This window comes from Saccopteryx bilineata, chromosome 5 (genome assembly GCF_036850765.1).
Source record: "Saccopteryx bilineata isolate mSacBil1 chromosome 5, mSacBil1_pri_phased_curated, whole genome shotgun sequence".
Lineage (NCBI taxonomy): Eukaryota > Metazoa > Chordata > Mammalia > Chiroptera > Emballonuridae > Saccopteryx > Saccopteryx bilineata.
In genome coordinates, this window is record NC_089494.1 from 199,793,199 (window position 1) to 199,807,301 (window position 14,103).

Here is a 14,103-nt window from a genome sequence, read left to right on the forward strand (position 1 = left end):
GGACTGAGAGACTTTGGCTTCAGTGCTACAGCAGAGAGCTCTCAGTGGTTCCCGGGAGGTTTCATAAGGTACAGTGCTCTATAAAGAGGATTTTTTAAAAATCAGGGTTTGTCCTTGGCATGTTTTCATCCAAAAGTGAAAGCTAATCATTTTATACCCTTTGGAGATTCTCCTAATTTCACAGTCAATGAAACACAGATTTCTCTGCAAGCCAAAAGTTGAATTTCAGAAAGGTCAAAGGGAAAGTTCAAGTTGCTGTGTCAGTGAATCTCAAACCACAGGATGAGATGTGCTGATCTGTCATAGCAGAATAACCTCAACACAGAAGTGACTCCCTGCCTGATAGGTCGAGTTCAGAAGAACACAGATCTCCAGGATACATTCATAGTACAGCAAGGTTCTCCAAAAGGTTTAATCCGATCCTCTTTTCTTTTGTTTTCCAACTTTAAAATACAGGGGGTCCTCAGCTTACAACACAGTTCTGTTCCTACAACAGTAACTTAGCGCAAATTTTGGTGTGGGTCAAAACACCCCCTAGCGTAAGTCACTCATGTATCCTCACACAGTTGTAAAATCATAATCTAGAACATAAAAGCACAACTAAGCCACAAAAAAAGGAAAAGGACATAAGAAATATAGGAATCATGATAAGGGCCAAAACATTGTCAAAGCAAGCAACACAAACAAAACATTTGCACTTTTGACAGTTCAAAATGGCGTCGGTAAGCATACAGGGGACGCCAATTCCTTCACTCATAGGCCGTCTATTCTCCCACTGCGCACAACCAAACTAGTCCACCCACGTAGTCCGTAAGTATGATTCTAATGGCATAAGCCAAAACATGTCACAATTTTTTAAAGTTTTTATGGGAGTAAGCATCATAAATTCAAAACATCATATGTTGAGACTCTTGTAACCTGAGCACCCCTGTAATAATATTTTTGGAAAATTCAAGAGGGTTTTGTGCCCTTTGGTGAAAAAATACTTTTTAAATCTCTTCAATAAACTTGTGCTTAGCCATATTTAAGGTTTATATATAAAGAGAGAGAAAACTTTTTTAAGTTATATGTATGCAACTATATAAATATTTATATGTTATAAAACTAAAAATATATTATATACAACTATATATAAATGTATATAAACAAGTCCATACAAATAGATAGCTAGATAGATATTGGAATATTTATGTTCAACTTTCATCACATAATCTTTCCATAACACATATGTCCTCAGCCCTTGGTGAATGAATGTTAATAGAAACTTTATGTGGGGAAAGGGGTCACGAAGAACACAAGAGTTTTAACCAAATGCTGACAATACTGTACAATAAAAGATTATTCCAATGAAAAAGAAAAAGTAACTGGCTAAGGACTATACACTAATAAACTTAGGTTTAAAACCTTGTACAAAAATGAAAAAAGGGGGAGGACATAATCTATAAGGAATGTTTCTAAGTCCAAGAAGCTATAGAAATATTGTGTTGGAAGTTAAAATCTAGAATGAATTGAAGATTGGGAAAATTCAGAAGACCAAACTGTGTCTTTTTAAACTATTTATTTTCACAAGACAAAGAAAACATCCTGGCCAACCCACTGTGTGTAGTCAAACACCTATTTCATTTAGTCTTCTCTAGCGGAAGCATGATTTTCCTCTGGAGGGGAAAGCGCCAATATAGTTTAAAAATAATTAAAGCTCAAGAAAGGTAGAGGACAGTAGGGGCATAATTACATTCCAGGATATTGAAAAGACCATAGTTGTGATCCCACATCCATAGTCAAATACTGAGAAAAAGAAAGGTTCCCAAAGACTAGCTGAAAGAAAATGTCTATAGCCTAACCAGGTGGTGGTACAGCCCTACACCCAGGCAGAGCTGATGGAGTTAGGGGTGAAATTCAGGCAGAAACCCAACAAACCCCTTGCAACATGGTTGCTGCGGTTGTGGGACATAGGGGTGAATGACATCATGCTCTGTGGAACAGAGATGGAGAAATTGGCCGCCATTACCACACACTCCTCCTTGAGGAAGCAGCTTCAGAACTGCCACGGCAACCCAGGAGACCATACCCTATTAGAATGGGTGATGGCTGCCATTCGGATAGTCTGGCAGAATGCTGGGGACTTGCCAGGGCAATAAGTTGGTGGCAGTCCTATAGTGAGCTGCCCCAGGTCCTTTGGGAACTAGGTATGAAGAATGCTGCTTTCAACCTGAAATCCAATGGGCCAGATGAAGAAGTGTTTATGGCACAGATGAGAGACCTTATTCTCTGTAGCATCCTGTCAGCCCTATTTTGGTCACTAGTGTCTATCTTGAGCCCCTATGTGGAGAAGCCCATCAACATGGTTACACAGACGGTAGCATATTGGAGGGAGCTGGAGGCAGCACAGAATTATAATGCTGTGAGGGCTGCTGCCTTTTCTGCCCCCTCAACTAACAACAGAAATGGGCCTGTAAAGGTTACTGCACACAGATGTGGGTAGATTTGCTTGTGACTGCAGCAGATAGGGAAAAATTTGATGGCAGGTCTAATAAAGTTCTTTTGAAGCTTTGGTGGCCTGGGGCGGCCTCTAGTACCAGCTACTGTGCTGTCTGCGGATAGAACTCTAGCCTGTATTCTGCCAGAAGGGAAAGACTTGCCTCTCTTGGTGCTGCTAACCACTCTCTCAATTTGCCCATAACTTGTACTTTGTAATTCTGTTGCTGTAGTTTATACTATTTATGTAATGTATCTCACCCCTTGCTCAGGGACCATGTGGAAGACACCTGTCACGTAGATTGTGAGGTGAGCAACCCTAAAGGGGAGGAATGTGGGGGAAACAGCTGTGTTAGGTTTGCTCACTGGTTTACTGGCTGCAAGCACTTCACTCAACTAGTGCATGAACACATGGCAGCGCCATGTGCTTATAGTCCATGTGAGGCTTTGGGTGCTTTCCCTTGGGGGCGATTCTCCCAGATCAATCTCCCACTACTACAAGGTGTGCTTTTCCTGATCCCTTGCCCTTCACTGCAAAAAAGCAGGTTTTCCTTTGTTTATTCACTCTCCTGTCTTTGTAAGCCTCCAATAAATGGGTAATGGCCCAATGCTTCCAAGCTCCGCAGTTCTTCTACCATCTGCCTAAATTCAATGCAAACCTGCCTGACCCCAACCACCAGCATTACATGGGGGCTTAAAGTTTAAGGGCTATTCTCTTGCCCCTTGTTTGTTCCCCTCTAAAGGGGTCTAGCCTGCACAATTAACAGCATGCCAAGGGGGAAAAGGTCAGGGAGGGGCCAAACTGTACAACCAGCTACATGAAATGTCACGAGTTTTAAACTGCATCAACAGCTAAGGGAGGAAAGGTCACTCAGAAGGTGAGATCCTTGTTTTCCCAGTTTTGCTTGTTGCTATGGTGACCTTCTGTGCCTGGCCTATAGTCCTTGCTCTGCTCATGTCTGTCTAACTGCCTACCACAGTATTATTACTAGTGACTTTCTAATTGAATCAACTTCTGCTAAACACTCTCAACCTACTCACTGCTTTTCCCTCTCCTCTTTCTGTTTTCCCCAACTCATCCACTATCCACAAGCCAGTGAGCAATTGAATATTATCTTTACTCTTTTTTTTCCCTCACCACCCTATGTCTTATCAATGACTAAGCCTTGTCTATTGACCTCCTAAGTATCTCCCACCTGTTCAGTTATCTCCTACTTAACTTTCAAGCTTCCACTAAACTGTTACCTCTCCAGTATCTCTTTCCTAATCTTTAGGAGGCAGGTGCCAGTCTCATGACTCCTTCTACTTTCCCATTCCTAGAATATTACTCTAGGTAACAAAATAATTAATATTTTTTCATCTGCATCCCCTCTTCTTTGAAAGGAGGGCTTCTTTACTCTCTTGTTCAATATTTATACCCCAGTGTACACTGTAGGGGCTCAATAAACATTTAATCATATATATAAATACATATGTCCATCATAAAAGGATATAAGAGATGGGAAATCATAGTTCAGGAAGGGAAGGAGTTTAAGGAAAGTAAATGAAGCTGATATATAAGACAATCATAAAATTTGAGAATTGCAAAGACCTTAGAAAATTCCTACTCATTTTATACATGATGGATCCAAAAAAGCAATTTGCCCAAAATCACGTGAGCTAATGGCAAAACAAGGACACCAGTCTTGGTATTATACCTCCCTGGTACAACACCACCCAATGCAATGAATGTTAGCAGAGAGAGAAAAGGGAACAACCTGAAGTGTCTTCTCTGCTCTTAGTGAGGGTCACTTACTCAGTCACTTACTCTCTATGTGAGTTTCAAAGTAATAATATGAGCTAGAGAGACAGTATTCTGATTCATTGTTCCTGGGCCCTTGCCCATTCACCTTACATCTGAGTAATAATGACTCCCTGTGAGACTGTGCTGTTATTCTCTCGGGAGTCCTTGAATACTCTCAACAGTCTTGTGGGAAATGGAGGGTTAGGGGTTGCTTTTCCATAGAATGGCTAATTTCTTTCTCTCCTCCCCCACATACTCATTTCAAACTCATCCATCACATCTCAGGAAAGTACAATACATGAAACAACAAGAATAAAAGCCTTTATATTAAATTCCTTGTGGGTGAACTTTGCAGATAAAGCAGAACAATCTGATCTTAGCAGGTTAAATGGTTTGCAAATCACAATGTGCTTCACCCTTCAGATGCATCCTTATGTAAAATAAATCACCTAGTATTATCATAACAGTGTTTGGGAAATTTGCAAGTGCAGTAGAGTGAGAGAGGTTTGCTTCAGAAAATCTGTATGTATGCATATATATATATATGTATATATATATATACATGAATTTATACTAGGAGTCTCCAGACATTTGGAAAAAGATAACTAATTTTTGATGTACCTGAAGCCATACAGCTTGATAGGAACATTGAGACCAGGGAAAGAGGAACCAGAATGGAAAGTAAGAAAGGGAAGAATAAAGGACGTCATCACTGAGTCCCTGAGTACATAGAATCAAAGACAAGGACAGAAAGGAGATGGTTTGTTGCATCCTTACAGAATTCAGAGTAAGCTTTATAGAAAGATTATAGGACAGGATCAGAATATAAAATATTCTGGTTGATAATAATCAGTTAATTGTAGACCATGTATATTATATATTATAATATATATTATTGTGCATTATACTATATATATATTTGTGCATATTATATGACTGAATGTATATAAATGCATATATGGATTTGTGTACATACACACAAATGAACATAAAGGCTTTACTTTCTAAACAAACAATAAATGTTAGCAGCTTTCTTTTGGTAGGACATCTACTTTTAGATTATGCCTTGACATGATCATATGTTTTCCTATCACTAGTGACTGTTTCAGAACACCATGCCAGGGTTAAAACTTCAACTTGCATTTTAGAGACAAATACAAAGTAAAATGTACAATGATTGAGTCTACGAATTAACATGGGTGTTTGTTTATGTATAATGAGTATAAGCAAACACATACACACCCACATTGCTTCAAATAAATGAAAGTAGCACTTACTATAAAAATTATCTGCCCAGCCTGACCAGATGGTGGCTCAATGCATAGAGCATTGACCCTGGGACACTGAAGACCAAAGTTTGAAACCCCATGGTCGCCAGCTTGAGTGTGGGATCATAGACATGACTCCATGGTTGCTGGCTTGAGCCCAAAGATCACTGGCTTGAAGCCTCAGTCTCTGGCTTGAGCAAGAGGTCACTGGCTCAGCTGAAAGACCCTGGTCAAGGCACATATGAGAAGGAATCAATGAACAACTAAAGTGCTGTAACTATGAGTTGATGTTTCTCATCTCTCTCCCTTCCTGTCTGTCTGTCCTTGTCTGTCCTTTCCTCTCTCCCTCTCTTTATAAAAAAATGATCTGCCCAATAACATTCTCACTATTCAGTCTACATCTAGGTAGATCATACTGCCAAATACACATACAAAAAAATGATAATATTAAGGGAAATATTTTCATATTGTAAAGTCAATTTAAAAAATTGTTTTTAAATTATATCATTGAAATGGTAATACCTATCATTTAGTAAATGCTACCTTCTATTCTGGAAAAGGTACTTTAAACAAACAAGAAACACACAGCTGGCCTGGCTCAGTGGTAGAGCATCAGCTTGGCATGTGGATGTCCCAGGTCCCATTCCTGGTCAGGGAACACAGAAGTGACCATCTGCTTCTCCACCCTTCCCCCTCCCCTTCTCTCTTTCTCTTTCTTTCCCTCCCAAAGTCATGGCTTGATTGGTTCAAGCAAGTTGGCCCCAGACACTGAGAATGGCTCTGTGGAGCCATGACCTAGGTGCTAAAAATAGGTCAGTTGTCAAGCAACAGCCTAGATAAGCAGAGCATCAACCAGTAAGGGGCTTTCTGGTGGATCCCAGTTGTAGCACATGCAGGGGTCTGTCTCTGTCTCCTCTCCTCTCACTTAAAAAACAAACAAACATAGCTTCATCACAACTCAGACATAAGCCTTACTAAAGAAAAGTTAGTAATATCATCTTTATTTAAAAAGACAGTGTGTATATTGCTGACTTAAAAATGCAATGATCACACAGGAAAAATTCCCCCAATGCTGATAAGACAGAAGTTGATTTATTTTACTTACGCATGTAACTGAAAAGTGCAGCACATTGCAATTTGAAAATCATTTAATATACCAAGTTCAGATTGCTCTATACTTATTGCAAATTTTAATCAGATAGTACATATTAGAAAAAATTATTCAGCAGGTTTTTTATGCCAGATTCTCTTAAAGTCTAGTGGCAAAAATAAAATTTAAGAAAAAAATAGGAGCTAACACATAAGTTAATTGAGATGGCAATATTTTTTCAGACAAATAATTCAAGATTAACAGCATTCATTCTCTACAACGAAAAGGCTTCTGGAAGGCTGTAAACTGTGTGTCTGGTGTGGCATCTGTATCAGGTGTTTAGGCCAGTAGGATAGGCAGTCAAGAAGAAATGCTAGATACTAATTGAGGAAAAGAAAAACAAATTGAAATCTGTAGCTGACTCTCACCTCATCTAACCCCAATAATGAAAGTGACTTGCAGAAGAAGCTGGCACAGCCCACCTTTGAGTTTCACATGTATGTGGCCCAAGATTTAGAGAAACTGAAGTTGCTAACACAGCCAGAGCTGGAGGAGCTGGGAGCCCCGCTCCTACTCCACCAAGGAAGTAAGGAGGCAGATCAGCCAGCTGCACACCACCTTCCAGCAACCGGCAACAATGTAGATGGTCTTTGACCTTCCAAGTGCAATGACTGCTGATGACTGCTGGGGTACTTCCGCCAGCCAACTCACCCATGTGTTTCTACTAGTCAACCCTAACACAGAACTAGAGAGAGAAGGAGATTCTGAGAGACATAGTTCCAACGTACCTAAGCTGACACAGTACAAAACCAACCCTATGAATTAATGGTAGGTATTTGTCCTGTTCCCGTTTTTCATCCTTTCCTTAATATGTTTCTGCTAACTATGATCCACATCACTAAGCCACTGGTGACATACCTTTGTGTGCAGATAAAGTCAACGATTTCTGTATCCAAGTCCCAAACAGATTTTTTTATTAAGTTTACCTTTTTGATCCATGATTCTGCTGCACTTTAGTCCAAAAGATGCATTTTGCTAATAAAAGATTAGCTCTGCATCATCTCACAACCTTGAAAACTTCACCAGAGCAAATGTATCTTCATGTTCCAACAGTAAAAGAGGAAAAATTAGGCAGTTAGTTTTGAACACATGAAGAAACCAGTTTAAATCTTTATCATCACACCTACAATTAAAAAGTCCACCTTCTTTTATATAGTTATTTACTGTAACTTAACTTCATTAGTGTAAAGATATTTCATTTTAAACATTGAGGTTTTTTAAATACAGAAGGCTCAAAAATAGATGACAGCTTTTTTTTTCAAACACATTAAACTCTTATCTCTATCTGATTTTTCAAAATTGTGGGGCACAAATTGTCCTGAGTGTAACACTCTGAGTCTCTTTTCTAGCCTGTAAAGTCAACAGTTATGGTGCTCAAGTTTAATCAATCCCATAAAATGTTACTCAGAAAGTGACCTGGTGTTATGACTGAAGTACATCGCCTACATTAAAAAGCACTTTCAATGCAGCCAGAACAGTGTTATTGAAAGAGATAACTAATAGATACCTGGGTGAGGATGGGGAAAGGAGGGGTGGCGAAGGGGAGAAAAGTCAAATAGGAGTGAAGGCCACAAAAATCCCATTTTCAAGCATTTCCCTAAGGAGATGTGGTTGCATAGATGAATGCACAGGTTGAATAATAAAGGTCTTTTATATTATATCAAGCAGAGAGCTCCATGAATTTCACAGTGAAACCAGACACAGTGTTTCCTTCTGCTGCAAGCCAGAGGTGCCGACACATAAAGCAGGAGGAATGCCTGATCAGAGGTCACTAACACAGGTGGGTGGCTATTTTGGAAATGTCAGCACTGCTCATGCCAATTATTTTTTTAACAAATAAGTAAGGATACACTAAGAATATAACTCCTTTAAGTTCTGAAATCACACACACTTATTCACTCTTTGTGAGTATGTAGAATGTTTGTTCATTTGAGTAAGCACACATGCATAAAAACTTAAATTATGGTAGACTTCGAAAATGTAAATCTAGAAATCTTAAATTCAAACTCTGCCAATTTGGAAGGGAATAGTACATCCATTTCCTGTATCCAATTCTACCTCCAAGAGGTAACCCTGTGAACAGCTGGATGTTTATCCATTGAAATGTTTTTCTACACTTTTACAAATACAGTATATGCAACCCGAATGTCCTCCTCTGCCCCTGGATGGAAACTGAACTGGGCCCCACGACTTCTGGTTTAGTCTCTATTAGGAAAGAGCCAATCTTATGGTCACTTTAAGTCCTAAACAAAAAAGACTCAAATCTGCGTTTAATGTCTAAGGTCATAACAACTTCATTCTTAACATAAAGTTCAAGCTTCTCTCCTGCAGATTAAGTGGATACTGCTCAGGTGTGGATCACACTGGACAACTGTATTGGGAAGAGTGTGACTGATTTCTTCTCTTTCACCACCTAGCATTTCTAGTCATCCATCTAACCTGCACTTTCTGATCCCTCAAGGGTTATAATGTCAGGAGAAAGGAAAAGATCTCTTCATTATTTATTGTTAAAAGCTGATTTGGGGCTTCCCAACCCTTCAGAAATCTATAGCTAAGGACTTTGGGACATTTCCTTAAGTCCCCCTTCCATCTATCTTGTGCGGCTGTCTCACCTGTCAAGTCCTTTAATGTTGGTAAATTCATCTCATTCTGCTGGTTGGGGCTTCCTTGTCACCCCCAGGAATCCAACTATACCTGCAGCTTCTCTCTGCTATGGTTTTATTCAGAGGCAGATTTCATGGCGGGCACACCGGGCACCAGGCACGCACCCTGGGTCCCGACTTCTTAAGGGTCCCACAAAACCCCAACTTTATACTTTTTTCTTATGACACCAAGTTGGCTTTCATATGTGTAATTTTACCATTGATAGTACATAAGATTTTTTATTTATTTTAAAAAATGGTTAAGCCTGACCAGGAGGTGGTGCAGTGGTTAGAGCATCAGACTGGGATGCGGAAGACCCAGGTTTGAGACCCTGAGGTCGCCAGCTTGAGCACGGGCTCATCTGGTTTGCGCAAAAAGCTCACCAGCTTGGACTAAAGGTCGCTGGCTCAAGCAAGGGGTTACTCGGTCTGCTGAAGGCCTATGGTCAAAGCACACATGAGAAATCAATCAATGAACAACTAAGGTGTTGCAATGAAAAACTGATATTGATGCTTCTCATCTCATCTCTCTCCGTTCCTGTCTGTCTGTCCCTATCTATCCCTCTCTCTGACTCTCTCTCTGTCCCTGTAAAAAATAAATTAATTAATTAATTAATTAAAATAAAGTAGGGAAGTAACTTTAAAAAATATATAGTTAAACATGTATTTTTATTTTCCCTGTCTTTCTCTTTTTTTTAAGGGGGCCCAATATTTTCTTCTGTGCCCGGGGCCTCAACCAACCTTAATCCGCCTCTGGTCTTATTGTTCCTCCAGGTGTTGTTCCTGGGCAGGGTCTAAAATAAGCCCCGTGAGTGCTCATTGTGTGTGTGTGTGCGTGTGTGTGCACCTGCATATGTGTGCGGGTGTTTCTGTCTCTCGTGCATGGTCCACCTTGAATTCAGGGGAAACACCCATGGATATTCTCCCCACCAACTTCAGAGCTGAGGGCAGCCAGAGCAGACACCTGTCCTTTGGGTCTGCCAGCAGCTATCTTCTACCCTTTCCATTCCTCAGATGGAAGTCAGACACTACTCCACCATGCCCCAAATTACAGAGAACACATACCATACTTTCCAGTGGCCCCACTGAAACCCCTTTCGCCAAGCTCAGTGAGGAGCAGGGACCCCACAACCCCCTCAAAGGGAAAGAGGGAAACTCAACACATCAACAGTTCTCCACAAATACAGTGTGTCCATAAAGTCATGGTGCACTTTTGACTGGTCACAGGAAAGCAACAAAAGACGATAGAAATGTGAAATCTGCACCAAATAAAAGGAAAACCCTCCCAGTTTCTGTAGGATGATGTGGCAGCATGTGCGCATGCGCAGATGATGACATAACACCGTGTATACAGCGGAGAAGCCCATGGCCATTCCAGTAGAGATGTGGACAGTACAGAGGAAAGTTCAGTGTGTTCTGTGGCTAGCTAAATTCGAATCCGTGACCAAAGTGCAACGTGAATATCGGCGCATTTATAACGAAGCGCCACCACATAGGAATAACATTACTGGGTGGGATAAGCAGTTGAAGGAAACCGGCAGTTTGATGGAGAAACCCTGTTCTGGTAGGCCATCAGTCAGTGACGAGTCTGTAGAGGCTATATGGGATAGCTACCTAAGGAGCCCTAAAAAAATTTGTGCGGGAGCCCACATCGAACTGCACTGAATAGGTATGAAACTGGGAGTTTTCCTTTTATTTGGTGCAGATTTCACATTTCTATCGTCTTTTGTTGCTTTCCTGTGACTGGTCAAAAGTGTACCATGACTTTACGGACACACTGTATCTTCTTCATAAATTGTGGGGGAAAGAGCTGGGCTAGGCTTGCTCAATGGTTTCCCGGCTGCAAGCACTTTGCACAATTAGTTCATGAGCACATGGCAGAAAGACACGTATGTCTCTATGAAAATCTATGGGTGCTTTTCCTCAGCGATTCTCCCAGATCGCTCTCCTGCCACTGCAAGGTGCGGTTTCCTGATTCCCTCAGCCGCCACCAGGAGGGGCGGCTTTCCTGATCCCTTGCTCTCCACTGCAAAAATCAGTTTTCCTTTGCTTAGTCATTTGCCTGTCTCTCCAAGCCTTCAATAAAACGGGGAATAGCTGATGCTTTCCAGTTCTGCAGTTCCTCTACCGTCTACCCAAATTCAATGAGAAACTGCCCAGCCTGGACCACTGGCTTTACATAAATCTACCTTCAATTTCCACTCCCCTAATTTTTATATCCTTAAGGTATAAAAAAGGTTTAAGAATCATCAGTTTGATTTTTTACACTATTCTTGTAATTCCTATGGGATGGTCAGTCTCACCAGTCACTTCATTTTAAAAAAAATAAAGTTATGTAGTCATTTCCACTTAACTGGTTCATTTATTGTTTCATCAGTCACTTTAATATTTGAGATCTCTCAATATAGAGTTCTTGATTGAACTATTTTAACATCATTTTATACTATACACGGACATGTATGTGCATATTTGAATGTATGTATCTATCATACATATAAATAAGACTACTCTTTACATTTAAACCCCAGTTTTAAATAATATTTAGGAAGTGGGCATTATGGTTAATACATATAAAAATATTTTTATTTTTATTGAACTTATTGGGGTGACACTGGTTAATAAAATTATATAGGTTTCAAATGTATAATTCTATAATGCAGCATGTGTATATATTATATTGTATGTTCATCACTCAAAGTCAAGTCTTCTTTCATCATTTATCTTGCCTTGCCCTCTTCTACCATCCCCACCCACCTTTCCCTCTGGTAATCACCGTATTCTTAACTGTGTCTTAGTTTTAGGGGGATATGTCTTGCTTAATTCCTTCGCCTTCTTCCCCTGGCCCCCAAACGCCCCCCAACAGCTCAGTAGAGTCCACATATAAGTGAAATCATTGGTGATTCCTCTAGTTTTGTTCTTTCTCAAGAGTGCTGTGGCTATTCAGGGTCTTTTGTGGAATTTTTGGAATATTTGTTCTAGTTCTTTGAAATATGACATTTGTATCTTGATAGAAATTGCATTGAATTTATATTGCTTTGAGCAGTATGAACATTTTAAAGATGTTAATTCTTCCTATCCATGAATATATATTTGTATCATCTCCAATTTCTTTCTTCAGTGTCTTATAATTTTTCAAGTACAGTTCTTTCAGGTATTTTACAGCCTTGGTTAAATTTATTCCTAATTTTTCTTAATGCAATTGTAAAGGGGATCATTATCTCAGTTTCCCTTTTTAATAGTTCATTATTGAGATATAAAAATGCAACTGATTTCTGGATATTTATTTTGTGCCCTGCTCCTTTACTGAAATCATTTATCAATTCTAGTAGTTTTGGTGGAATCTTTAAGGTTCCCTACATACAGTATTATGTCATCTGCAAGTAATGACAGTTTTACTTCTTCCTTTCCAATGTGAATGACTTTTATTTCTTCTTTTTGTCTGATTGCCGTGGCTATGACTTCCAGTACTATGTTGAATAAGAGTGTTAAAAGTGGACATCCCAGTCTTGTTCCTGACCTTAAGGAAAATGCTTGTCGTTTTTGCCCATTGAGTATGATGTTGGCTGTGGGTTTGTCATATATCGCCTTTATTATTTTGAGTTATGTTTCCTCTATTCCACTTTGCTGAGAAATTTTATCATAAACAGGTGCTGGATTTTATCAAATGCTTTTTCTGCATCTATTGACAAGATCATGTAATCTTTATTCTTCATTTTATGTGGTGTATCATGTTTACTGATTTGAAGATATTGTACCGAACTTGTGTCCCCAGAATAAAGCCCACTTGATCATGCAGTATGATCTTTCTAATGTATTATTGGATCTGGCTTGTTAATATTTTGTTGAGAATTTTAGCATCTATGTTCATCAGGGATATTGGCCTATAACTTTCTTTCCATGTAGTGTCATTATTTGATTTTGGAGTTAGAATAATGCCTCCTAAAACCCTCCTTTTGAATTTTTGGAATACTTGAAGAAGGATAGGTGTTAGTTCTTCTTTGAATGTTTGATAAAATTTACCTGTGAAGCCATCCAGTCCAGGACTTTTGTTTTTTGGGAGTTATTTTGATTACTGCTTCAATTTCATTAGGTGCAATTGATCTATTCAGATTTTCTGAATATTCCTGATTCAGTTTTGAAAAATGTTATGTTTCTAGAAATTTATCTGTTTCTTCCAAGTGTTCTAATTTGTTGGCATATAGTTGTTCATACTTTCTTATCATCTCTTGTATTTCTGTGGAGTTATTACTTCTTCTCTTTCATTTCTGATTTCATTTATTTAGGTCCATTCACATTTTTTTCTTGATGAGTCAAGTTAAAAGTTTATCAATTTTGTTTCTCTTTTCCAAGAACCAGTTCTTGGTTTCATTGATCTTTTGTATTGCTTTTTTAGACCCTATTTTGTTTATTTCTGCTCTGATTTTTATTATTTCCTTTCTGCTACTCACTTTGGGCTTTATTTATTGGGGTTCTTTTATAATTCCTTTAAGAGTAAAGTTAGATTGTTTAATTAAGACTTTTCTTGTTTCTTGAGGAAGGCCTGTAATGCTATTAATTTCCCTCTCAGGACTGCTTTTGCTGTGTCCCATAACTTTTGGGTTATTGTGTTCCCATTTTCATTTGTTTCAAGGTATCTTTTAATTTCTCCCTTCCTTTCATTGTTAACCCATTTATTATATAGTAATGTATTATTTATCTTTCATATCTTTGTGGGGTTTTTTTCACTTTTTTTCCTGTAATTGAATTCTAATTTTATGCTATTATGGTCAGAGAAGATGCTTGATA

The 14,103-nt window shown here is 39.1% G+C and overlaps 1 pseudogene; it reads left to right on the forward strand.

The window, feature by feature from the left end:
* Positions 1-2,077: 2,077 nt before the first annotated feature.
* LOC136306615 (polymerase delta-interacting protein 3-like) overlaps positions 2,078-14,103 on the forward strand; it is a 75,797-nt pseudogene continuing 63,771 nt past the window's right edge.